General features: G+C 44.7%; 1 long non-coding RNA gene across 1 annotated transcript in view; it reads left to right on the top strand.

The window, feature by feature from the left end:
- The first annotated feature begins 475 nt into the window (after positions 1-475).
- Positions 476-27,971, top strand: part of LOC142891211 (uncharacterized) — a 39,892-nt gene continuing 12,396 nt past the window's right edge. Inside the window, exons 1-2 of the long non-coding RNA XR_012927203.1 lie at positions 476-674; positions 3,848-4,021. This is a non-coding gene — a long non-coding RNA (uncharacterized LOC142891211). The remainder of the gene's footprint in view (positions 675-3,847; positions 4,022-27,971) is intronic.

Below are 27,971 nucleotides of genomic sequence, written 5' to 3'. Positions count from 1 at the left end.
TCGCACATGAGCACAAGCCCTGCTCCTCCCTCGGAACACCTCCACATACAAAGCGTTGGACTTTTGGAAGGACAGTCTTGAGGTCAGCATGACTAAAATCTCCAGTGAGGATGGTAAAGCTTTTGGGTTTGCTGTCTGTTGATCACTGATGGCCTGGTACAGTTCATTGAGTGCAGCGTTCCTCTCACTGCTGTTGTTGGTGGGAGGGATGTAAACTGCAACTAGCAAAATGGCAGTAAACTGCCAGGGCAGATAGAATGGACGGCACTTTATGATCATCAACTGTGCCAGTGGTGAACAGTGTTTGCATACCACTGCAGTGTCCCGGCACCACGCACCACAGATGTAAACACATGCTGCACCACCGCAGGACTTCCCTCCATTTACATGATGATGGTGATGGTGATGATGATGATGATGATGATCAGACATTAATGAGTCTTGATTCACTTTCACTGTCTTTAGAATCTCACATGTCGACCACAACTTCTCTCTCTGCTCTCCTTCATCCAGTGAACTCTCAGAGCTTCAGTGTGCAGTGGTGTCTTCAGCTCTGCAGTCCAGCCCCTCCCACCTCACACTGCTGGACCTGATGAGAACTTCCTGAGGGATCCTGGAGTGAAGCTGCTCTGTGCTGGACTGCAGAGTCCAAACTGCAGACTGGAAGTTCTCAGGTCAGTTCCTGCTTTCTACTGGTGGACAGTGTGTGTCAGCAGATGACAACTGGTGTGTAATGCTGCTCAGTGTGAAGACTTTGAAGCAGATATTAAAGACTCATCTAGACAAAGTGGATGTTGTTGATATTTTCATGTCAACAATCTGCAGCCAGAAAAGACTTTGGATGGTGGAAGAAAGTGTGGAAAATGTCTCCAGTCACTTGAGAGCTCAACGGAAGTTGTTGATTGGTGATGAAGGTCACATGACTGAGCAGAAGATCGTGTGAAGAAATATTAGAGGCAGATTAATAGTGCAGCAGTATTTCTTCATCTTGTCCTTTGAATGTGTTTGACTTGTAACGAGTCTCTGATGACTGAAAACAGCCACAAGCACACAAAGGACTCACTGATTATTTTCCATCTTCACTGCTGATTGGCTGCACACTGACTGACACACTGCTGTTGTTATTGTGTTGACAACCCACTGGCACAATGACTCCTTTGAGGGAATGACTCAGTGATCCCAACAGCTGCACATCTGGATCATCAACAGGGAGAAATGAATCTGAATATGACATTTACACCATGGAAGAAATCAAATATTGATTCTTTATTCAGGCTGGAGAACTGCTGGTTGACAAAGCTCAGCTGTGATTGGCTGCTCTCAGCTCTGACGTCCAACCCCTCCCACCTCAGAGAGCTGAACCTGAGTTGGAACCACCTTAAGGATTCATCAGTGAAGGAGCTGAGTGGTTTTCTGCAGAGTCCAGACTGTAAACTGGAGACTCTGAGGTCAGTTCACCCTCTTCACTCTACAACTTCTATCACTCTTGTTGTTGTTGTCATGATTTTCACTTCACTGCTGTTGGAAATTCAATTTGCAGACACTTTTTTTTTGATAATGAATGAAGGGGCGTGTTTTCATTGCCTCACCTCGCCTCGCCACGGTATGGTGTTAGGGTGTTTACACTGGCCGTTACACAGTTGTAGGGGGCGCTGTTTTGGTACCTCAATCCCCCAGGGTCCGAGCAAGACGAAGCGAGTTTAGTGGTGACGTAGCGACGAGCAGGGCACTGGATTGGCTCCGTGTCCGTGTCGATGTTCCCTGTCAGAGCGGACATCCACGCCAACTCCTTTGACACAGAACTTCCGTGTCAGGTACATTTTACCGTGAATACAAGTAGCTACTATTGGTGTTGTACAAATACATTTATGTGTATACAGTTTTTGAAAACAGCTTTTTCAATACATGTTTACTTTCGTCTTTTGGGGAGAGGCAGGCGAACCGGGAATGCCCTCGACGTCGCGAGTGTGTTCAACCATATTCGCGAAAACGACAAACGGCAAATGGCGAAGCGCTCGGTAAAGAAAACAAATCGAGTTGCTCCTGCGTGAGGCACGGTAAGCTAGGGAACCCCAGGAGTCTTGAGGAGAGAAGAAATGCTGATTCGTCGAGAGGACGTGGCTCTTGGCCGCGAGGAAGCCTCAAACACCGCGGCATATAACAAAGTCGTCCTTGGCTCGCTAGGGCAGCTATTTCAAATAAGGAGGCGTGTTTACTGTCTGTTTTTCTGTTTGTTTGTTTTTAAATAAACGCTATTTCCCGTTGTATCCGTCTCGTGTTTACTTTTGGTGAAAATATGAAGGTTGAACTACACATTTGCTCGCATGGAAAACGAAACAATAAATTCTAAATGTTGCTGCATAAATGATCAACTGTGACTTCAGTGAGGGAAAGTGTTCTTTCTTGAACAGAAAAGCAACCACAGACCGAGCAGCAGGTATGAAACAACTTCTACTTTGTCCATCGCTGCGCTGTTGTGTATCGCACAGAAGTGATGCTGGGGAAAACATTGTCCCGCTTTACCGTGTCCACTCCGCCCACGGTCTCGTAATCACAGAGCCAATGAAAACGCAATCGTACCGAGGCGAACCGTGGTGAGGCGAGGCAATGAAAACACGCCCTAAACTGGGCTTGAAGGTACAGTGGGTAAAATCCTCCCATCTAGTGGTCAGATTGCAGACTGCTTTTGTTGCAGATTCTGAAGTCGACGTTTCACTTTGATGTTCAGAGTGATGACACCCTGGTAAAATTCCATCGTTATAAACTCTCCATCATTTCTTCTCTATTCAGGTTGGAGTACTGCTGGTTGTCAAAGCTCAGCTGTGATTGGCTGCTCTCAGCTCTGAAATCCAACCCCTCCCACCTCAGACACCTGGACCTGGGTCAGAACCAACTGCAGGATTCATCAGTGAAGGAGCTGAGTGGTTTTCTGCAGAGTCCAGACTGTAAACTGGAGACTCTGAGGTCAGTTCACCCTCTTCACTCTACAACTTCTATAACTCTTGTTGTTGTCGTCATGATTTTCACTTCACTGCTGTTGGAAATTCAATTTGCAGACACTGGTTTGTGTTTGAAATGAGTGGAACTGGGTTTGAAGCAGGGGTGTCCATTAGGTCAATCGTGTGGAGTCCTCGTCACTTCCAGCAGGTAGAATGGTTCAGGCAGGAACTCAGTGATCTTGGTCATAATGTACGATGTGCTGGATTTTGTTTTTATATGTGCTGGATTTTACAGTCAATGGTAAATGAGACGAATCGGCTTCTGCACCGCTCAGATCAAATAAAGGAGACATAAAGCAGATTTCATTTTAAATCTGAAACTATAATAATTGTTAAAATCAATGTATACTTCAGATACCTGCATTCTGTATGAGAGCAGACAGGGACAGCAAAAAGAGTTTGGCTGTTGTTTTCTTTAAATACACGCCAAACTACCGTGCTTGTCACGTGAGCTTGCAATCCTGGCGTAAACTGACGGAGACGCCTCACTCGCAAAATACGCTTCAAAGTCACGCACAGCAGAAGCACCGGAGATCCTGGGAGATGCTGCTAGCAAAACATCTGCGTTACACACACACACACACACACACACACACACACAGACACACACACACCGATTGTATAGTAGGTAGATCTTTTTGACTTGATCATTTTAAAAGTAGCTTGCATGTTGAAAAAGTGTGAGCACCCCTGGTTTAAAGGTACAGAGTGTAAAATCCTGCCATCTGGTGGTCAGATTTCAGATTGCAGCGCTCATTCACTCACCCTCTCTCCTTTGTTGAGTGTCAGATTCTAAAGTCGACATTTGACTTTGATTCTAAACTCTCCATCATTTCTTCTCTATTCAGGTTGGAGGGCTGCAGGTTGTCAGAGCTCAGCTGTGATTGGCTGCTCTCAGCTCTGAAGTCCAACGACTCCCACCTCAGACACCTGGACCTGGGTCAGAACCAACTGCAGGATTCATCAGTGAAGGAGCTGAGTGGTTTTCTGCAGAGTCCAGACTGTAAACTGGAGACTCTGAGGTCAGTTCACCCTCTTCACTCTCCAACTTCTATAACTCTTGTTGTTGTCGTCATGATTTTCACTTTACTGCTGTTGGAAATTCAATTTGCAGTCACTGGTTTGTGATAGTAATGAATGAAACTGGACTTGAAGGTACAGTGGGTAAAATCCTCCCATCTAGTGGTCAGATTGCAGATTGCAGATGCTGAAGTGGACATTTCACTTTGATTTTCAGAGTGATGACACCCTGGAAAAACTCTCTATCATTATAAACTCCATCATTTATTCTCTGTTCAGGTTGTGGGGCTGCAATTTGTCAGAGCTCAGCTGTGATTGGCTGCTCTCAGCTCTGAAGTCCAACCCCTCCCACCTCAGAGAGCTGGACCTGAATATGAACCCCCTGAAGGAGTCATCAGTGAAGGAGCCACTGATGGATCTTGTCTACAGCAGTGACCATCAACTGAAGAGTGTGAGGTTAGTACTGGTTTGGAACCAGTGGATGATGGTTCCAGCACCAAAGCCAGTTGATCCCCCCTCATCCAACATCTGCTGCCAAACTGCTTCTTCTCTCAGTTCACCACTCAATTATTGATCAGTTCATCTTCATCAGGCCTCAGTATCAGTCCTACACTCCATGGTCACATGACCTTCTGATGTTCCACACTTGACATGTGACTGAGAGTCTGCTTCTTCTCACCAGTCACTCCATCATCTCCATCAACAGTCAACGTCTCTGTGATGATGCGTTCAAGGACCGTGAGTCCTGACTCCTGCTGTCTCTTCTTATCTTTGCAGGTGGTGGTGAGGATGAGGAGAGTGAAGAGGAGAGCTCCATCTAGTGGTGGCTGACAGAACTACAACCAGTGGAGCCAAACAGCAAGCTGCACGCACCAACACTGTGTGGGCGTGTCACGACCTTTGACCCCAGTGCAGCCTGGTGGCTGGCGGACTGCTTCGCCCTACAAGCTGCTGTGGTTACTGGGAGAGACGTCCCAGAAGCCACTGGTGGAGCTGAATCCTCAGTGGAAGAAGCAGGACTTGGAGCAGCTGCTCAGTGAAGGCAGCAGCAACACAACCACTGCTTCTGCTCTCATCATCCACGGCTGGAACATCTCAGCATGAAGGTTCCACACATCAACAACACACTGCTCTGCTCTCACTTCAGACTTCTATAACATCTTCATTTTGGAGGTGAAAAATACTTTTCAAGAGACTTTATTTCTGCTTCATGATCTTAAATAAGGAAATCATGTGGAAAAGATAAAGTGATTCACAACACCTGTGATGGGAACTCAAATCATTATTGAATCATAAGTAAGACAAAAGAAGTTTCCCTCAAAATAATTCATGGTTTTGATGCTTGCCAGATGTTTGTGTGGAGATTTCAGAAGGACGTCAATGAATCAGAAGGAAACCAGATCATTTATTTTATGTGATTATGTTATATCATCCTAACTTTGTTACTAGCTCAAACATTATATTTCAATGATTCAATATTCTGACAATAAAAGCCATCACAACCTGTGTGACTTTGACCTCAACTGACATTTCATTTCTGCTGCTTTAACACTTTGATTATATATCTCCTGAAGTCCTACCATGGGGATTCTCCATATCTGAATAACTTGTGTACTCAAACCTTCTGTAGGCCATACCCACTTCTCCACTAGGTCTCAACATAAACCACATGAATCAATGAAAATAAATCTCACTTTTACAAACAAATCCAATTCAGTTCAAATATAATTTAAATAAAATAAATGATACATTATAATTAATCACCAACAGATAAATCAATGCAAGATATGAGGTGGTTTGCCCTCTCTGGGTCGGTGGGGAGGCCCTGCCTCAGGGGGAGGAGTTCCAGCATCTCGGGGTCTTGTTTGGGACAAGGGGGAGGTGTTCCAGGCATGTCCCACCAGGAGGAGACCCTGCTGGAGGGACCAGGTCTCTGGGCTGGACTGGGAAGCCTTGGGGTCCCACTGGAGGAGCTGGAGGAGGTGACTGGGTCCAGGGTAGTCTGGGGGTCTCTGCTGAGGCTGCTGCCCCCGAGACCTGACTCCAGATACGGCAGTAGAAGATGGATGGATGGATGGATGGATGCCAGGTGATAGAACATTTCATAAAAACAGACTCTGCATTATAACTTCTATTACACTCTAAATAACTCACTCCAATATAACTGCACTCGTCCTTCTCTCACATTACATTGGATCACAATGACCAAACAACACAACAAAGACAATGATCCAACTGTACTGCCACTTCCAGACTCAGTGTAGGTCTGTAGGCCTCTTGGACCTTCATGTGAACCACTGCGTGTTGACTGGAGGTGAAACATGGCTGACTGCTGTCCTCCTACCTGGACAATGCAATCTCACTTTCAATCTCACAGCCACTAAAAAACCTGATTGTGATTGAGAGGTCCTCAGCAGCCAATCACTGTTGGGAGTCCAGCCTTCAAACACTCCTCCTGAATCCACAGTCACATCTGTGAGCATCTGGAACTTTGGCCCTGATCCTCCACACCACACAACTTGGGATGACAGCGCCACCTACCTGGATCCTTTCAGCAGCCAGTCCATGTTCTGACCCGTTTCCACTGTGGCCTGTTAGCTCATCTGGACCGGAGTCTGGATCATCAGTGTCCAGGTTCATGGAATCTGTCAGAGTGCCGCCCTCCTGTCATGTAATGATAGAGAATCACTCTATTTATACTAATGTGCAGAACCACTAGAGTGTCATTTCTTCACTGCTGTCAGCAACAAGCATTTGGTGTCACACTGGTGTACAACACTTATGGGCTAATTAATAAGAAATGACATATTTATGAATCACCCGCAATGCCCAGATTGTTGCTACTTATCTGCTGATATGAGCCGTCAACTGTTGCAATATAGAACCACGGGCAGGAAATTACAATTAGTGTAGAGTGTATTATAATTTAAAAGTTTACTAACGGTAGTTCTTTAAAGAATTTAGCAGGGATGGAACAGCCTAACGTGACGACGTCACCTGTAAAACGGAAGGAGCTCAACCTGCTGTCACGGTGAAAACTCTGTGTTACGTCCCGTCTCGGGGGACCAAGACGCAACGTGTGGGACACCTTCCCCCACTCCCAAGCCTCATTAATTTCTCACGGCAGTTGGCGGTTTTCAACAAAAACATTTATGAATCAGTAAATGAAAGAAACAAAACAACTTAACCGGTGGGCAGCAAAGGCTTCAGGGTGGGCCCAGGCCAAAATAATAAACCAAACTCCAACTAGCTCGCCTTAAGAACTAACTAAAGAAAGAAAGAGAAGCCAAATACAGAAAGGCTAACCTCCCTACATACTTAATAAACAGGAGAAAAGAGGGGACAAAGAAAATGGCAGCCCACCCCTACGGCTGCGTGCTCTAACACCATTTCAGAAGTGACTAACTGCAGACTTGGGAGCGGAGGAGGGATGACGTCAGGCTGGCTCGACTGCTCCTCCTTCTCAGCCGTGGCGCGTCCAATCAGCAGCCGACATCCAGGACCGCACCTGCAAGGCATCATCCACTCTCACACACACACACACAGACACAAACATAGAGGCACCTAGACCCACCCGTGGGTCATAACACCCCCTCCCTTAAGAACCAAACCCTATTAACATACCGACAAACAAAACTAAACAAGAAAACCCTCAGTTCCCCCGAAATAAGAATTTCGCAGCTAGTCCACATGTACATGTGATAATGCATCTGCCAACACAATATCAAGATCCCTAGATAGTAAGTTTGATAGATAGATAGAAATAGATAAGTTAGTTAAAGTTACACACACACACACACACACACACACGCACATATGTACATATATATATATATATATATATATATATATATATATATATGCATTATATATTTTTTTATTAACCTCTTTCAATGAACTCCAAAACATACATGGTCAAGATCCATATTATTATGTTGTTGTTGTTTTTTATAAGTGCTCATACAAAACAAAAAAAGTGGAGGGTGAGTAGTCTGAATTGGGTTGGGTTTAGTGAAACTCACTCACTCACTCAACGGCTTAGACCTTCCCCGAGGTCATTGGTGGCGTGGCGATCAACCAGCACGTCACCTCTAAGATGAGCTTCCTCCCACGGAAGTACCATAGGAGGACACGGATTAAATAGTATGGCTTGTCCACCAGAAGGCTGTATTATGGTGTACATAATATAAAACTTCGGCCCAGTTCTGCTTGTATTGCAATGTATTGGTTGGTGTTCCTGAAGTTTCATTTTTCGTCCCTTTTTATTTTTTACATCCATGTTTGTGATGAAATAGTATTGTGAATCGCTAGCTCGCATTGCATGCTGGGAAACAGCGTCACTCAAGGAAGTTTTGGCTTCGCTGACACGGTCCTGAAGGAAAGTGGGTTTTAGTGCACTGGAACGGGATGAATGTGTTTAATCAAGCAGTACAAACCTGATTAATTATCTTAATACTTCACTTCGAATGGCCATATTGTTTAGGATTCGAATTAGATGACAACTTCTTCACAATATTTGCAACTATTCAATTTGACCAGCAGGTGTCAGTAGAAGACGAAATTTCATGTTGACTATTTCCTAATGGAAGTGCTCTCTTGACATTGGATTTTTCTCATAATTATTTGAAGTGTAGGCCTGTATCTGCACACAATTTGGAATTCGTCCCAGCGCCTGCAATTCATATTTTAACGGTTTATATAGACCCCTCAGGCTCCATTCAAAATGGGGGTTATTGTAGGAGAGTTGGAGTCAACTGAGATTTGGAGAGAGTTTGGATTATTAGATTTTGGATAGCGTTTATAGTTTGGAGTGTTTGAGACGAGATAGCGTTTAGTTTGGAGATAGTTTTGAGAGCTTAGGGAGAGAGTGAGGAGAGGAGAGGTGATAGGATGGAGCCCCCTGTCCTATACATCAATGTCCATGTTACACAAGCATCTATGCCAGGGGTGCCCATTACGTCCATCGTGATCTACTGGTCAATTGCGAAGGGAGTTTGGGTGATCGCATGAGAGAGAAAGAGAGAGAGAGAGAGAGAGAGAGAGAGAGAGAGAGAGAATTACAGCAGGTAGAATCGTTCAGGCAGGATTAGAAAACACGGTGGATCTGGTTGATTTTGGTCATAATGTACGATGTGCTGGATTTTGTTCTTATATGTGCTGTGCTTTACAGTGAAACGTAAATGTGACGTATCGGCTTCGGCACTATTCAGATCAAATAAAGACCAGACAGGGACAGGAAAAAGAGTTTCGCTGTTGTTTTACACGCAAAACTACCGGGGTTGTCGCGTGAGCTTGCAATCCTGGCGTAAACTGATCGAGACGCCTCGCTCGGAAAATGAGCTTCAAAGTGCGCACGCACTGCAGACGCGCCGGAGATCCTGGGAGATGCTGCTAGCAAAACATCTGCGTCACACACACACACACACACACACACACACACACCAATTATCCCTAACCTATGCGCTGGAAAACACAAAACTATACAGCAAAACATCTTAACGTAAACACACTTTTATTGATAAAATCAAACATAAGCAGATACAACCTAAACAATTTTAAACCATGAGTTTTCTGTGCAATGATGAGCATAAATGCACATGGGAACATGTTGACCCATTTAATCCTTTCTTTCTTTATCATTGGACTACAAATATATTTCGGAATGAATATGTTTTCCTGTTTTATAGGAGGTGGATCTTTTTGACTTGCTCATTTTAAAAGTAGCTTGCATGTTGAAAAAGTGTGAGCACCCCTGATCTATGCCCTTTTCCAAGTCCCACAATCACTTTCACTGTCATCTGCCTGATTACACCCATGCCATTTTCAGAAAAAAATTGCACAAACAGAATACATTCAAAAATGTATCATACACATAGTTATCAAGTCAAGTTATTTATTTATTGTCATTGTTGAACAAAGTTAACAACAAAATTTGTTTGGAGCATCCCCATAACCACTGGCATCAGTACCCATAAAAATAATCATAAATAAGTGAGAAAAAAAAAATTATATATATATATATATATATATATATATATATATATATATATATATATATATATATATATATATATATATATATATATATAATTTATGTACAGTAATTATTTGGTCATTCATTTTTTGCAATTCATAGTCATTCCCAACAGACATAACAGACACAAAAATTCAATGCATCACACATGGTTCAGACACAGCTTGCCTGTGATTGTACATTTGGCCAGTAGGTGGTTTCGTGTGCACATGAAGCTTTGAACCAGTTGGCTCAAGTGGTTCAATGCCTCATGAGGCTTCACCTCACCATCACTAGTCGTGACACACAGCTTGCTGTTTGGCTCCACTTGTTGTAGTTCTGTCAGCCACCACTAGATGGAGCGCTCCACTTCAGTCTCCTCCTCATCCTCCCTCACCTCCACCTGTAGAGAGAAGAAGAGACAGCAGGAGTCAGGACTCACAGTCCTTGAACGCATCATCACAGAGACGCTGACTGTTGATGGAGATGGTGGAGTGACTGGTGAGAAGAAGCAGACTCTCAGTCACATGTCTAGTGTGGAACATGTGAAGGTCATGTGACCATGGAGTGTTGGACTGATACTGAGGCCTGATGAAGATGAACTGATCAATAATTGGGTGGTGAACTGAGAGAAGAAGCAGTTTGGCAGCAGATGTTGGATGAATGAGGAGCAGCTGGACGTCACCATCCTCCTCTCACACTGTGACTGGGAACACTGGACCTCTGCTGTGGGATCAACTGGCTTTGGTGTTGGAACCATCATCCAATGGTTCCAAACCAGTACTAGTACCAGTACCAGTACCATCAGTGGCTCCTTCACTGATGACTCCTTCAGGGGGTTCATATTCAGGTCCAGCTCTCTGAGGTGGGAGGGGTTGGACTTCAGAGCTGAGAGCAGCCAATCACAGCTGAGCTCTGACAAATTGCAGCCCCACAACCTGAACAGAGAATAAATGATGGAGTTTATAATGATGGAGAGTTTTTCCTGGGTGTCATCACTCTGAAAATCAAAGTGAAATGTCCACTTCAGCATCTGCAATCTGCAATCTGACCACTAGATGGGAGGATTTTATCCACTGTACCTTCAAGCCCAGTTTCATTCATTACTATCACAAACCAGTGTCTGCAAATTGAATTTCCAACAGCAGTAAAGTGAAAATCATGACGACAACAACAAGAGTGATAGAAGTTGTAGAGTGAAGAGGGTGAACTGACCTCAGAGTCTCCAGTTTACAGTCTGGACTCTGCAGAAAACCACTCAGCTCCTTAACTGATGAATCCTGAAGATAGTTCTCAGCCAGGTCCAGCTCTCTGAGGTGGGAGGGGTTGGACTTCAGAGCTGAGAGCAGCCAATCACAGCTGATCTATGACAACCTGCACCTCTCCAACCTGAATACGGAATAAATGATGGAGAGTGTCATTCACAGTTGGGTGTGCGCGCGCGCGCGTGTGTGTGTGTGCGTGCGTGAGTGCGTATGTGCGCATACGTGTGTGTGTGTGTGTGTGTGTGTGTGTGTGTGTGTGTGTGTGTGTGTGTGTAATTTAAAACCAGTTTTACACATTTCTAATGGAATCAAAGTGAATTCCAACAAACTCAATTCAAAGTCATGACAACAATAACTGCAGCAGTTGTAGAGTGAAGAGGGTGAACTGACCTCAGAGCCTCCAGTTTACAGTCTGGACTCTGCAGAAAACCACTCAGCACCTTCACTGTTGAATCCAGAAGGCAGTTCCAACTCAGCTCCAGGTGTCTGAGTTGGGAGGGGTTGGACTTCAGAGATGAGAGCAGCCAATCACAGCTGAGCTCTAACAAACTACATCTCCACAACCTGAATAGAGAAGAAATGATGGAGAGTTTTTCCAGGGTGTCATCACTCTGAAAATCAAAGTGAAATGTCCACTTCAGAATCTGACACTAAAGCAATCTGAAATCTGACCACTAGATGGTAGGATTTTACACACTGTACCTTTCCACCCAATTTCATATGCTTCAAACACAAAGCAGTGACTGCAAATTGAATTTCCAACAGCAGTCAAGTGAAAATCATGACAACAACAACAAGAGTGATAGAAGTTGTAGAGTGAAGAGGGTGAACTGACCTCAGAGTCTCCAGTTTACACTCTGGACCCAGCAGAAAACCACTCACCTCCTTCACTGTTGAATCCTGAAGGTGGTTCCAACTCAGGTCCAAGTGTCTGTGGTGGGAGGGGTTGGACTTCAGAGCTGAGAGCAGCCAATCACAGCTGAGCTTTGACAAACTGCACCTCCACAACCTGAATAAAGAAGAAATGAAGGAGAGTTTATAATGATGGAGAGTTTTTCCAGGGTGTCATCACTCTGAGAATCAAAGTCAAAAGTCGACTTTAGAATCTGACACTCAATAAAGGAGAGAGGGTGAGTGAATGAGCGCTGAAATCTGACCACCAGATGGCAGGATTTTACACTCTGTACCTTTAAACCAGGGGTGCTCACACTTTTTCAACATGCAAGCTACTTTTAAAATGACCAAGTCAAAAAGATCTACCTACTATACAATCGGTGTGTGTGTGTGAGTGTGTGTGTGTGTGTGTGTGTGTGTGTGTGTGTGTGTGTGTGTGTGTGTGTGTGTGTGTGTGTAACGCACATGTTTTGCTAGCAGATCTCCCAGGATCTCCGGTGCTTCTGCTGTGCGTGACTTTGAAGCGTATTTTCCGAGCGAGGCGTCAAAACAAAATTCAGTACATCGGACATTATGACCAAGGGCCAATTCCAATTCCTCCCTTAACTCCTCAATCTCAACCCTCGCCCTTAACCCTCAATCTTTGGCCCTCAATCTTGGCCCTCAAAAATAAGTTTAAGGGCTTAGAAATGGGACACCCCTTAAGTGCAGTTACGTCTTCAGACTGTGGGGGGCTGCCGTACGCCAAAGCTAAGTCCAGTCTGTCAAGAAGACGACAACGACGAAGAAGAAGGAGAAGAAGAAAAAGACGATGAAAAAGAAGAAGTCCTCCGTCGCTACACAACGAGGTACACAAGTAACGTGAAGCCGGGACCGCCGGTCCGGCTGACAAACATCGTAAAGTAAAAAAAATAAAAATGTTACGCAACAACGATGTCAATAATCCATAAAAAACTCTTAAACTAAGGCAATAAAATGGTTTTGTAATATTTATATCTTTATTAACTAAGAAAATACTTCCATTTGTAGCTCGCTTTTTCGTCGCCATCTTTTTCGAAGATGTCTTGGCGAAAATACGCAATGCCTTCTGGGTAGCCCTCACTGCCAAGGGTGGTCCCGGAGAATCTCAATATTGAGGGCGATACAGCCCTTAATCTCCTCCCTCAACTGGACGTTTTAGAATCGGGATAGCATTTGCACCTAGCAGAGAGCGCGCATTTTTGAGATTGAGGGTTGAGATTGAGGGTTAAGGGAGGAATTGGAATTCACCCCAAGATCAACCACAACCACCGTGTTTTCTAATCATTGACTTCCTGCCTGAACCATTCTACCTGCTGTAAGTGACGAGGACTCCACCCTTAAAGCTCTCTCTCTCTCTCTCTCCCTCTCTCTCTCTCTGTCTCCGACCTAATGGGCACCCCTGTTTCAAACCCAGTTTCACTCATTTCAAACACAAACCAGTGACTGAAAACTGAATTTCTAACAGCAGTGAAGTGAAAATCATGACAACAATAACAAGAGTGATAGAAGTTGTAGAGTGAAGAGGGTGAACTGACCTCAGAGTCTCCAGTTTACAGTCTGGACTCTGCAGAAAACCACTCAGCTCCTTCACTGATGAATCCTGCAGTTGGTTCTGACCCAGGTCCAGGTGTCTGAGGTGGGAGTCGTTGGACTTCAGAGCTGAGAGCAGCCAATCACAGCTGAGCTCTGACAACCTGCAGCCCTCCAACCTGAATAGAGAAGAAATGATGGAGAGTTTAGAATCAAAGTCAAATGTCGACTTTAGAATCTGACACTCAACAAAGGAGAGAGGGTGAGTGAATGAGCGCTGCAATCTGAAATCTGACCACCAGATGGCAGGATTTTACACTCTGTACCTTTAAACCAGGGGTGCTCACACTTTCTCAACATGCAAGCTACTTTTAAAATGACCAAGTCAAAAAGATCTACCTACTATACAATCGGTGTGTGTGTGTGTGTGTGTGTGTGTGTGTGTGTGTGTGTGTGTGTGTGTGTGTGTGTGTAACGCAGATGTTTTGCTAGCAGCATCTCCCAGGATCTCCGGTGCTTCTGCTGTGCGTGACTTTGAAGCGTATTTTGCGAGTGAGGCGTCTCCGTCAGTTTACGCCAGGATTGCAAGCTCACGTGACAAGCACGGTAGTTTGGCGTGTATTTAAAGAAAACAACAGCCAAACTCTTTTTCCTGTTCCTGTCTGCTCTCATACAGAATGCAGGTATCTGAAGTATACATTGATTTTAACAATTATTATAGTTTCAGATTTAAAATGAAATCTGCTTTATGTCTCCTTTATTTGATCTGAGCGGTGCAGAAGCCGATTCGTCTCATTTACCTTTGACTGTAAAATCCAGCACATATAAAAACAAAATCCAGCACATCGTACATTATGACCAAGATCACTGAGTTCCTGCCTGAACCATTCTACCTGCTGGAAGTGACGAGGACTCCACACGATTGACCTAATGGACACCCCTGCTTCAAACCCAGTTCCACTCATTTCAAACACAAACCAGTGTCTGCAAATTGAATTTCCAACAGCAGTGAAGTGAAAATCATGACGACAACAACAAGAGTGATAGAAGTTGTAGAGTGAAGAGGGTGAACTGACCTCAGAGTCTCCAGTTTACAATCTGGACTCTGCAGAAAACCACTCAGCTCCTTCACTGTTGAATCCTGCAGTTGGTTCTGACTCAGGTCCAGGTGTCTGAGGTGGGAGGGGTTGGATTTCAGAGCTGAGAGCAGCCAATCACAGCTGAGCTTTGACAACCAGCAGTACTCCAACCTGAATAGAGAAGAAATGATGGAGAGTTTATAACGATGGAATTTTACCAGGGTGTCATCACTCTGAACATCAAAGTGAAACGTCGACTTCAGAATCTGCAACAAAAGCAGTCTGCAATCTGACCACTAGATGGGAGGATTTTACCCACTGTACCTTCAAGCCCAGTTTAGGGCGTGTTTTCATTGCCTCGCCTCACCACGGTTCGCCTCGGTACGATTGCGTTTTCATTGGCTCTGTGATTACGAGACCGTGGGCGGAGTGGACACGGTAAAGCGGGACAATGTTTTCCCCAGCATCACTTCTGTGCGATACACAACAGCGCAGCGATGGACAAAGTAGAAGTTGTTTCATACCTGCTGCTCGGTCTGTGGTTGCTTTTCTGTTCAAGAAAGAACACTTTCCCTCACTGAAGTCACAGTTGATCATTTATGCAGCAACATTTAGAATTTATTGTTTTGTTTTCCATGAGAGCAAATGTGTAGTTCAACCTTCATATTTTCACCAAAAGTAAACACGAGACGGATACAACGGGAAATAGCGTTTATTTAAAAACAAACAAACAGAAAAACAGACAGTAAACACGCCTCCTTATTTGAAATAGCTGCCCTCGCGAGCCAAGGACGACTTTGTTATATGCCGCGGTGTTTGAGGCTTCCTCGCGGCCAAGAGCCACGTCCTCTCGACGAATCAGTATTTCTTCTCTCCTCAAGACTCCTGGGGTTCCCTAGCTTACCGCGCCTCACGCAGGAGCAACTCGATTTATTTTCTTTACCGAGCGCTTCGCCATTTGCCGTTTGTCGTTTTCGCGAATATGGTTGAACACACTGGCGACGTCGAGGGCATTCCCGGTTCGCCTGCCTCTCCCCAAAAGACGAAAGTAAACATGTATTGAAAAAGCTGTTTTCAAAAACTGTATACACATAAATGTATTTGTACAACACCAATAGTAGCGACTTGTATTCACGGTAAAATGTACCTGACACGGAAGTTCTGTGTCAAAGGAGTTGGCGTGGATGTCCGCTCTGACAGGGAACATCGACGCGGACACGGAGCCAATCCAGTGCCCTGCTCGTCGCTACGTCACCACTAAACTCGCTTCGTCTTGCTCGGACCCTGGGGGATTGAGGTACCAAAACAGCGCCCCCTACAACTGTGTAGCGGCCAGTGCAAACACCCTAACACCATACCATGGCGAGGCGAGGTGAGGCAATGAAAACATGCCCTTTCATTCATTATCAAAAAACCCTGAGAGCAGCCAATCACAGCTGAGCTTTGTCAACCAGCAGTTCTCTAGCCTGAATAAAGAATCAATATTTGATTTCTTCCATGGTGTAAATGTCATATTCAGAGTCATTTCTCCCTGTTGATGATCCAGATGTGCAGCTGTTGGGATCACTGAGTCATTCCCTCAAATGAGTCATTGTGCCAGTGGGTTGTCAACACAATAACAACAGCAGTGTGTTAGTCAGTGTGCAGCCAATCAGCAGTGAAGATGGAAAATAATCAGTGAGTCCTTTGTGTGCTTGTGGCTGTTTTCAGTCATCAGAGACTCGTTACAAGTCAAACACATTCAAAGGACAAGATGAAGAAATACTGCTGCACTATTAATCTGCCTCTAATATTTCTTCACACAATCTTCTGCTCAGTCATGTGACCTTCATCACCAATCAACAACTTCCATTGAGCTCCAAAGTGACTGGAGACATTTTCCACACTTTCTTCCACCATCCAAAGTCTTTTCTGGCTGCAGATTGTTGACATGAAAATATCAACATCCACTTTGTCTAGATGAGTCTTTAATATCTGCTTCAAAGTCTTCACACTGAGCAGCGTTACACACCAGTTGTCATCTGCTGACACGCACTGTCCACCAGTAGAAAGCAGGAACTGACCTGAGAACTTCCAGTCTGCAGTTTGGACTCTGCAGTCCAGCACAGAGCAGCTTCACTCCAGGATCCCTCAGGAAGTTCTCATACAGGTCCAGCAGTGTGAGGTGGGAGGGGCTGGACTGCAGAGCTGAAGACACCACTGCACACTGAAGCTCTGAGAGTTCACTGGATGAAGGAGAGCAGAGAGAGAAGTTGTGGTCGACATGTGAGATTCTAAAGACAGTGAAAGTGAATCAAGACTCATTAATGTCTGATCATCATCATCATCATCATCACCATCATCATGTAAATGGAGGGAAGTCCCGCGGTGGTGCAGCATGTGTTTACATCTGTGGTGCGTGGTGCCGGGACACTGCAGTGGTATGCAAACACTGTTCACCACTGGCACAGTTGATGATCATAAAGTGCCGTCCAATCTATCTGCCCTGGCAGTTTACTGCCATTTTGCTAGTTGCAGTTTAAATCCCTCCCACCAACAACAGCAGTGAGAGGAACGCTGCACTCAATGAACTGTACCAGGCCATCAGTGATCAACAGACAGCAAACCCAAAAGCTTTACCATCCTCACTGGAGATTTTAGTCATGCTGACCTCAAGACTGTCCTTCCAAAAGTCCACCAGCATGTTGGATTTCCAACAAGGGGGGACAACGCTTTGTATGTGGAGGTGTTCCGAGGGAGGAGCAGGGCTCGTGCTCATGTGCGATCAATTCCACGAGGATTGGGACTCTCAAAGGAAATGGGTGTGCGTTTGTGCGTTCGCAACATTTTGAACATCCAGATTTTTTTGTTTCAGGATGAAATCCATGTACGTTTTTGTAAATGAAGCCCCAGGTCCTCAGTGTCTCCACTACAGTGTCCTCAGTGCAGCTTCACACTCCAGTGTGTTCCAGCCACTGAGTGTCAACACGTCCTGTTGTGACTGACAGTGTTGCTCTGATCTGCTGCTTCAACTCAACATGATGCTCAGTTGTGTGTAAAGTCACTGCAGCTTGGAGCTCCACTGGATCAGAGATCCTTCACTGGCGTCTCTTTGGACTCCACTGCATCTTTGATCCAACTGCTGTTTTATTGTCTGCTGCCAAATGAAGGAAGGATGTGATGTGTTTGTGTGTTCAATGTGTTGATTGTGTTGATTGACTGTGTAGTTCCACAGTTTTCATTCATGTAGCCGCTCTTTACCTTTGACGCTCAGGTGTCTTCAATGTCCGTCCGTCATACCAGCACCACTACATCATTCATAAATTGATGAGACGTGGGTTCCATTTAACTCGTTTATTTTCCTTCTTGAGTTTTTGGTTCGAGGCAACACAGACAACGTGAGGTCAAAAGAATTTTTGGCTCACCAACCACTCCGGCTTGACCCGCTTTCCATCAAACAAACATTTCGGCCATTTTTTTTTCTCGACCTAAAATAGCTGCGGGTCACCTTTCAAAATAAAATAACGGCTTCAGCATCAGAATCGGATGGTCTTGGTTCCCTTTCTTGAAGAACTTGGCAGTTGTCAGCCGGAAGGCATCTTGCACTGTACCCCTGATGACGCCATTAACTTCGTCCAGCAGTGCAACGTAGGGCTCTTTCATCAGACGTTGACTGATACATGACTGAACGAATGGCTCGCGGTTTCGCGCATCAGCGACAACGTTCTTAACGCCAGGGACATACTGCAGATCGAAATCGAATGCGGCAAGCTTAGCAACCCATCTTTGTTCACATGCGTCCAAACATGGCTTTGTTAAGATGTAGGACAATGGGCAATGACAATGACCAAACTTGTCACAAATGGCCCATTTTAACACCAGGAATTCCAACCTGTGCGCTGGATAGTTAATTTGTGATCGGGACAGTGTCTTGCTGGCGAAAGCGACAGGTCGAGCAACAGTCTCACCTGGTGGCACTTGAGACAGGACTGCGCCAATGCCATCAAACGACGCATCAACAGCGAGAACGAAGGGCTCACTGAAGTTGGGGTGGGATAAGGTGACATTGCAAGCTAATTCATTCTTCAGGGTCTGGAACGATTCTTTGCATGCAGCAGTCCAGTCGCTCGCCATAAGCACTGGTGGAGCAGATGATCGCTTTTTCACCTTCCTGCCTCTCATGGCCTTATGCTGCACCTGCCTTCCAGAGAGGAGTCTGAACAAGGGTTTTGCTTTAGCAGAGCAGTCAGCTATGAAGTGCTGATAGTAGAAGATTAGGCCCAGGAAAGAATTAATCTTCCTCCAGGAAGGGGTCACATCATCACTCTCCATCAGGTCCGCCTCTCCCACATCCATGATGGCTTTCATCTTGTCAGGGTCCTTCATCACCCCGTCCCCACAAATGACATGTCCCAGGAACCTTACTGACCTCCGCAAGAGATGACACTTCTTGGGGGCCAGTTTGAGTTTGTGACTTTTCAGACGGGAGAACACCATCTCTAGACGCTCAAGCACCTGCTGTTCAGTTGGGGCAAAGACCATCAGGTCATCAAGATAGCAGAGCAGACTAGTGAAGTTTTCATCCCCGAAGATTGACATCATCATTCGCATGAATGTTGCAGGACTGTTGGACAGACCTTGTGGCATTCTGTTGTACTAGTGGAGGCCAAAAGGTGAAGAGAAAGCTGTGTATTTTTTGTGCTCTTCATGGAGTGGCACATTGTAGAAGCCAGACGTCAAGTCCATGGTGGAGAAGAAGACATTTCCTCCAAGTGCAACCCACCGATCCTGGGGTGCCTTGGGCCAGGCCGTCGAGTCGGACCATGAACAGGACTGTTTGAAGCTGGGGAAGATCTTTGCAGGAGCACCTTCTCCAGCATGTTAATAAGGCGGTTCAGGGCATCAGGGTCAGTGGCCTGTGGCTGCAGTGGGCTCTGTTCTTCAGCAGGTGGTGCAGGTGGCGAGACAGCAGCAAGAGCATTCACTGACACCCTTTCTCTGGAAGTTCTGTTCACTGACATCATTTCAGAATGATATTCGTTCAGAATGTCTTGGACTTCACGAGCAGTCCACTTGTCTATCGTCTTCGACCTGAAGGTCATGGCGAGCTCAGTAGAAGGGCAGTTCTTTATGAACATTCGAGTCACCTCAGTGCTGGGGCTGTCCAGTGACTTTCCTTGCTCCTTCAGACGTTCAATGGCCAAGTCAACAGCGGGGTTCAGTCTAAGCCAGTAGTCAAAGGCATCCTCACCCTTCCCAGGAAGAGTGGTGTAAAAGTCTGCTAATGGGAGTGGTGAACACGGAACAGAATCAAAGTGCTTCCGCAAGAGACCATAAATGGCATCGGGGTTACAGGTGATGTTAATACCACTGTTCCTGGTCCCAAACCTGACAACATCCTTTGCTTTGCCACCAAGATGAACAAGGATCTCCTCCGCTTGTTCCTCAGGTTGCAGATTCCCCCTCTTAATGAAACTCCTCATGAGCTCCTCCCACTCCTGGACGGAAACAGAGTCTGAGTTGTCTCCTCTGAAGCAGGGGGGCTCCTTCAGCTTTCGATGAGGGACATATTGCAAATGGGACACGTCAAAAGCATTTGTGGCAGACACATTTGCATGGCTAGGTCGAGGGGTAGCACTATGTAAAGGGGAACTGGCTAGCATATCAGCATGGGCAGGTGAAGGGGCAGCACTGAGTAAAGGGGTAGTGACAGATGCACTGAGGTGAGAGATAATGTCCTGTGCCACCCGCTGGCTGACCTGTTGAATCAATGCATCACCCATCTGACCTACAATACTAGCAGCAATAACATCAGGGGTAGGTGCAGGGGAACACATGCTGTGCCTGTCCAGGACAGGGGAATGCGTGCCCTGGCTAGCAAGGGCATGAGGGTTTGCATCTGAGTTGGGGGGAGGGATAACACCAGTACTGAACAAGGGGCGCCCAGGTGTACACTGATTACCCAACACTACACCACCCCCCTGAACAGGACTCTCAAACAGTAAAGTTGAAGGATGCATAAAACCCCTCCCTCTGCCAGCACCAAAAGGAGTTACAAAAACATTACCCTGAGGATTACTCATCTTTCCAAAAAGTTAACAAAACACAATACCACAAAACAAAAGGATGAAACCACAAAAGGCCTAGACTGGAAACTGAAAAAAAAAAAAAAAAAATCAAATAAAAGTACATAAACCCTCTATCTGATGTCTAACACTGCACAAAAGCAACACATCTGACCGACTTCAGTGACCGCAGATGAACAGCAGCAGCAGAACAGTCCCCGGGTCGCTCTGCAGCATCGGTAGCACAACAAAAGAGTCTCGAGTCACGGCACCAATGTGACCTCTCCTATTCTGTCCTGCTTGCTGTATAATGAAGACTTGCAGAAGTCAGGTGTGGAGCAGCAGTTTATTCTCTGAAACAGAATGGGACACAACCATAACTTGCTCCGTGAAACTTGGTCACCTCCTGCTTCCTGGGCTTCCTCTGTACTGAAGTAGTGATCGTATAGTTGTTGTTTCTACAATACAAATAATATTAAAAATAAAATACATTTTTCTACAAAATACAAAAAAATGACATTCGCAATTTCAATAATTTGCTCCCTAAAGCTCCATTTTTATACACTGTAACATTCTTCCAGTTACACACACATACCTGAAACAGAATGGGACACAACCATAACTTGCTCCGTGAAACTTGGTCACCTCCTGCAGAGACAACGTGCTCCGTATGAGAGCTGTGTGCTGCTAATGGACATGCTAGCATGCTAATCGTTTTTAATAGCAATAAAAAAAAAACGAACTTTGCTAAAAAAAAAAAATAAAAAAAAATTAAATGAAAGACACCAGCACACATTTAAACACTGAAACACAGTTACATGAAGCATAGCTCAACTTATTGCGTTAATTTCTGTCTCAGCAGGGAGGAGACCGTCTCACCTGCTTCATGGGCTTCCTCTGTACTGAAGATCGCCCAGAATGCAAAGCGCTAACTTCAAAATAAAATACAAAATAAAATAAAATATAAAATATAAAGAGCCATGGCTGTGCCCCAACCAAGTTTAACATGATTGAACACAATTTATTTTGTGTGTGTGTGTGTGAGAGAGAGTGGATGACGCCTTGCAGGTGCGGTCCTGGATGTCGGCTGCTGATTGGACGCGCCACGTCTGAGAAGGAGGAGCAGTCGAGCCAGCCTGACTGTCATCCCTCCTCCGCTCCCAAGTCTGCAGTTAGTCACTTCTGAAATGGTGTTAGAGCACACAGCCGTAGGTAGTGATGGCCGATGGAGGCTTTGTTGAAGCTTCGACACTTGTTTCAAAAAATGGTTCATTACTCGAGGCTTCAATGACACAGTGCTCGAGGAGGTCATCTAGTGCTCAATAAAATGAAGTGCAATAGAAACGTGTTCATTGTTTCATAGGTTGTTTGGGATTTGATTCGCCATGCATTCTTGTTGGACAACACTACATGCTTGTACGGTTCAATGCTGACACAATAAAATAAAAATGAAAAATAAAGACAATGTCTCTTTTTTGGCACGACTGATTGTAGTAGACTATAGCTCTATACTTAGCATGACAATTTGTGCAATGAATTATATTATATCCTAAAACAAGACTAAATAGCCCATAGTTTAAAATATGTTTGTTGCCCTGGGTAAAATCAGGCATGTTAAATAGACAGTTAAAATAAATAAATAAATAGCAGTTAGGGCTAAAAGGAAGCAGTTCATAATAAATAAGTTCATGATTAAAAGGTCACTTCAGAGTAAAAGTATGACGGAGTAATTCAGCGGTAGATTGTGAGTTCGGTGTTGTGAATGTGTCTCCCAAAGAAACGGACCCGTTTAACAAAATGTATTTTATTTTGGAGAAGCTGGTGTGAAGGCGTGGTTGAGGTGAGCGGAACGGGAGAGAGCGAGTCGGAGGAAGAAAAGGGAAAGGCGCACGGTAAAACGAAAAAGTAAATTAAGTGTGATAGAAGTCCGTCATTACAGTCGTTCTAGTGTTCGACCAGAACTCTTCTGAAGTATTAGTGACGAACTTCTAACGAGTGTTGAGTGGAGAACTCAATACGAAAAACGGAAGACGAAGAGAGTGCACGTAGCTGCTGACCAAGTGGCTGCTAACCCGGAACTTGGCTAACGAGCTAGCGGCTAGCAACCTCGTGGGTCGAGTCGGAGAGAGCAGGTGCGCAGTGGAGCTGAGCCGAGTTGGATGGTCGTCCGCGGTGGAGCCGAACCGAGTTGGATGGTCGTCCGCGGTGGATCCGAACCGAGTTGGATCGTCGTTCCCGGTGGAGTCGAACCGAGGTGGAGCCGAGGTTGGTCATCGTCTGCGGTGGAGCGAGCTGAGGTGGATCGTCGTGGTGGGTCGTCGTCCACGGTGGAGCTGAGCCGAAGAGGATCGTCAGCCACCCGGCGGGAGTTTCTTGCCTTCCTTTGGAGCCTCCCTTCCCCTGCTTCAGCGGCTATTCTTCTCACCTGAGGTACAGCTACCTTTTTGTTTTGGCCTGTAAGGTGAAGCAGCCAGTCGTTTTAGGCTACCACGTACCCGAGCTGCAACCAGGCCTGCTACGGTAACTCAAGTATTGCCGGCTATTTTATTTTATTGGGGGCCCCACAGTAACAGTGTGTCGTGTGTATGTGAAATATGTGAACAAAGTCTGTTTACAAATGTAAATTATTGTACTTTTATTTGTTGAGTAAACATTTTCTTAGTTTATTTTCCATTGAAACAGTGTTGGTGTTTGATTTCATTGTTTTACAGTCATTAAGGTCAATGAGAAATGTTAAAAACTGGTTGAGCAGACACATAAGATACAAGGTGTTTCAATTCATTATTAAAATGTGTGTGTTTGCTAGGTAAAAATTTAAAGGGTCACACACTAGTGGAAACCATTGATTTCCATACATTTAAGTTCCTTACAGAAATCTTGTTTGTTATGTTATATTTTAGAAAGAGCTCAGGTTAGCCACCTCTCCAAATGTTAAAATACACCAGAGAGGCGCTACATGTTCAATAGTAAGTGTTCAGTGGGTCAGATGTCAAATGTGATCTATTTAAAATGTAGAATAGATGAGCTAAATAACATATATAATACACGTTGATGGGAATTGAACCGTCGCCTCAGTCTTGCAAGTCCAAGATTGTCATAATGTACCACAAACCCAAATCACACTCCCTTTTTTCATCGAAGCTGTTTGAGTAGCGTTAGCACACCGTGATTCCTCATCAACTACAGGCCTACACTTCAAATAATATGAGAAAAATCCAACGTAAAGAGAGCACTTCCATTAGGAAATAGTCAACATGAAATTTCGTCTTCTACTGACACCTGCTGGTCAAATTGAATAGTTGCAAATATTGTGAACAAGTTGTCATCTAATTCTAATCCTAAACAATATGGCCATTCGAAGTGAAGTATTAAGACAATTAATCAGGTTTGTACTGCTTGATTAAACACATTCATCCCGTTCCAGTGCACTAAAACCCACTTCCCTTCAGGACCGTGTCAGCGAAGCCAAAACTTCCTTGAGTGACGCTGTTTCCCAGCATGCAATGCGAGCTAGCGATTCACAATACTATTTCATCACAAACATGGATGTAAAAAATAAAAAGGGACGAAAAATGAAACTTCAGGAACACCAACCATTGCAATACAAGCAGAACTGGGCAGAAGTTTTATATTATGTACACCATAATACAGCCTTCTGGTGGACAAGCCATACTATTTAATCCGTGTCCTCCTATGGCACTTCCGTGGGAGGAAGCTCGTCGTAGAGGTCACATGCTGGTTGCGCGTCACTCCACCGATCACCTCGGGGAAGGTCGTTGCCCTTGCAGGGTACCTGATTCAGGTGAGTATATGGAAAATATGGGTCAATGTGGTCAGTCATAACAAGAGAAGCTTGCTGGCAAAAATAATGCACTACAAGTGGATGTGACACTTTTTTTTGGTTTTGTATGAGCATTTAAAAAAAAACAAAAACATAATAAAATGAGCACAGTGATGGTTCCGCAGCATAAAGTGTATCTTCAGTCGTCGATTGTATGTGTGGGAGTCCCTCGGGTTCAGCCCAGCTGATTTAGTGTTCGGTGAGAGGACCCTTGCGTCTGTTAAGGGGTAAGTGGCTTTCCGATGTTAAACGAGTAGAGAATAATGTGTTAGATTACGTAATTTTTTTTCCGTGAACGCTTGCATCGTGCTTGTGAAACTGCTCACCAAACTCTTGTCGCCAGCCAGTCTAAAATGAAGCGTCAGTTTGACAAGAAAGCTGTGGCTCGAGTTTTTGAGACGGGCGTTGTGTGTTGGTATTGTTGCCGTTACTCGCCGAGCGCTTCCATTCAGCGCCCATGTTAATCAATCAGTGCGTTTACATGCAGAGCTTAATCGGACTAAGCAATCATTGGGTTTTCTCGTCCAATCGGAGTTCTCACCTTGGTCCCCGTATACATGCAGCTGAGAAATTCAAATTATTGACGGGTCCTCCTCCCAACACTAGGGGGTGGAGTGAGACTTTTCAGCCGGTCAGCTGCTTTCGGTTGACATATTAAATCTATTATGATATGGAACGATAGTTCATAATGTACGTGTTACTTGCTTTGCAGATAAGGTGTACCCTATTTCTTGTGCTCCTGGTTATTTTAAAAGGCAGACAAGAACGTTGTTTGCTGTTGGAGGGCTACAACAACACTTCGATGCTACGCTTTGTGCCGTCGCTACGGACCCCAAACTCTCGTTCTTGTTGGATTCGGGTTCGGAGCAGACTGGTGGGAGAGTTTGTGTACAGGTTTTGCAAAGGAACGGTGTCTTCAGTTATACACACGCTCATTAAAGTGCCGACCGTGGAGGAAGCTGGTGCCGCTGCACGCCGTTTCCAGCAGAATAACAGCGAAATTACCCAAATAAAAATAAATTAGGAAAACATCTCTTTGCTGTGCTTTTATTTACAAAGTTAAAATTCTTCTAACTTACAAAAAATGTGAACGAAAAGGTAGAAATATAAATACGAAGGAATACTTATTTGTTCAGGGGTGCGCAAAGCCGGAGCCCTGCATTTGCTGCGCTACCCTTTTTAAAAAGGTCTCCGTTGCGCGTTATTTTAATATGTCTATCTCTTTTAGAAGAGAAAGCATCGCCCCGGTCTCATCCTCTCTCCAAATGTCAACATTCTTATTCGCATTTGCCAGGTTGTTTCGCGCCGTCTGTTTTGTTAGACGACGTAGTTGTGCGGTCATGAGTCGCGAGAGCGAGGCGTGGCGCATGCGCACTCGCATTGTCCAGTTAATAGTCCGATTAAGGCGTATACATGGCAGAGAAATTCGAATTCCAATCGCATTATCTGGGTGTCTCAATCGGAGTTCTCCGATTCCAATCGGAATTCTCAAACTCCAATCATAATCGGAGTAAGGTGTTTGAGGGGTTTGATTCCGGGGCCTGGACCTGGGACCTTTCTGTGTGGAGTTTGCATGTTCTCCCTGTGTCTGCGTGGGTTCTCTCCGGCTTCCTCCCACACTCCAAAAACATGCACGTGAGGTCAATTGAACATTCTAAATTGTCCGTAGGTGTGCATGTGAGTGTGAATGGTTGTTTGTCTCTATGTGGCCCTGCGATGAACTGGCGACTTGTCCAGGGTGTCACCCTGCCTTCGCCCTAAGACAGCTGGGATAGGCTCCAGCAGACCCCCGTGACCCTGAATAGGAATAAGCGGGTATAGAAGATGAATGAATGAATGAATGAAATCTTTATTGAATGAATGACACATTTTATTTCACTCGTCGTTTATGTAATTATTATTTTTTGCTCCATAGCTTTCATGATTCAGCATTACATGTTAAGAGTGATGAATTGCATGAAAAGAGAGAGCACTCGCTGATAAATTAACATGGTGTGCTGTTTAATTCCATGAGGACGACAAAATATTTGCAAATTTGTGTTAGCTACACACATCGACAGGTGCAAGAGAAAGGGAGGAACTTTCAAGATCATTGAGTTTTTATTTTTTATTTTTTTAGTTCTGATGAAATAAATAGACCAATCATTTTATTACTTTGTCTGCTTTCCAAAGAGGTTATTCATTAAAAAATATGTGTGGCAGTGCTGTTATGGTCCATAGAGAGTTGCTTCAAAGAATTATCATTTATTATTCAGTGGCACATTGCTCACTTGTTTAATACACAAATAATAGTATATTATTATAATAATACTATTTTATTAATAATAATAATAATAATAATAATAATAATAATAATCATTATTATTGATAAAATTTTGAAACAACAATCGTCAGTTGTTCCGTAAAAAATACATTCATTTCCATGTTGAATTTTGTACGGTTCGTGAGCGCGCACGTCTGTCAGTGACGATCTCCACACTGACACAACTGCGCATGCTCTATTATCCCATCAATGCGGAAGTCAAAAGGTTTTTGGGAGCCATGCGCTGGGTGAGCAACTTCATTGAAAGGAATGGGACGCCATCTTGGACTCTGGGGGCTTGCCGCACTGTCACGCAGGTTGTGACGTAGCAGGCCGGCGACGCCGACAGGTATGATGTGAATGATTGATAGCTGCCATTCGGTCCCATTAGCGAGAGGATTAAAAACAAACAGACACCATAATGGCATCAAAAAGGAGTTATCCCAGCGGTGCGGAAAAACGGAAGGAAAAGAAAACTGATCAAGAAAAACTTGCAAAGGGGAAAGGTAAGTTATTAGTTTGTGATGTGGGCTGGAGAGGTGGAGGTGAAACGCTGTTGCCCCCCCCCCCCAAGTTTGTTTATTTGTCCTGCTAGCCAGCTAGCTAGCGTCGGATAAATATTAGCTGGCTGGCTAATATTTGTTCGTCATGAATCAGCGGTTTTGTTTGTTTTATGAAAGTTGACCATGTCCTGCCAAGTTGGCCTATCCTGCCATGGGAATGACTGATTGACTCCACACCCGTTTATTCACATTCTAACAGGGAGGGAGTGAAGGAGGGCATGTTGTTGTTGTAGTCAGTCCCCTGTTATCGTTCAGTGGAAGTTGTCTCTCACATATTTGACTCTTAATGTTATTTTAGCCTTAACTTAGGATGAATTTACTAAGCTTAGTTTGTATTTTGTAGGCCCTTAATTAGAAATGTGCTACTGTTTTATAATTCAAAGAAATATTTTATGTAAAA

Source organism: Nelusetta ayraudi, unplaced genomic scaffold, assembly GCF_046127955.1.
Source record: "Nelusetta ayraudi isolate G7.1 ecotype Tasmania unplaced genomic scaffold, CSIRO-AGI_Nayr_v1 ptg000028l, whole genome shotgun sequence".
In the NCBI taxonomy this organism is placed as follows: Eukaryota; Metazoa; Chordata; class Actinopteri; order Tetraodontiformes; family Monacanthidae; genus Nelusetta; species Nelusetta ayraudi.
Note: the sequence above shows the minus strand (reverse complement) of the source record. Positions and strands in the feature narration are given on the sequence as shown.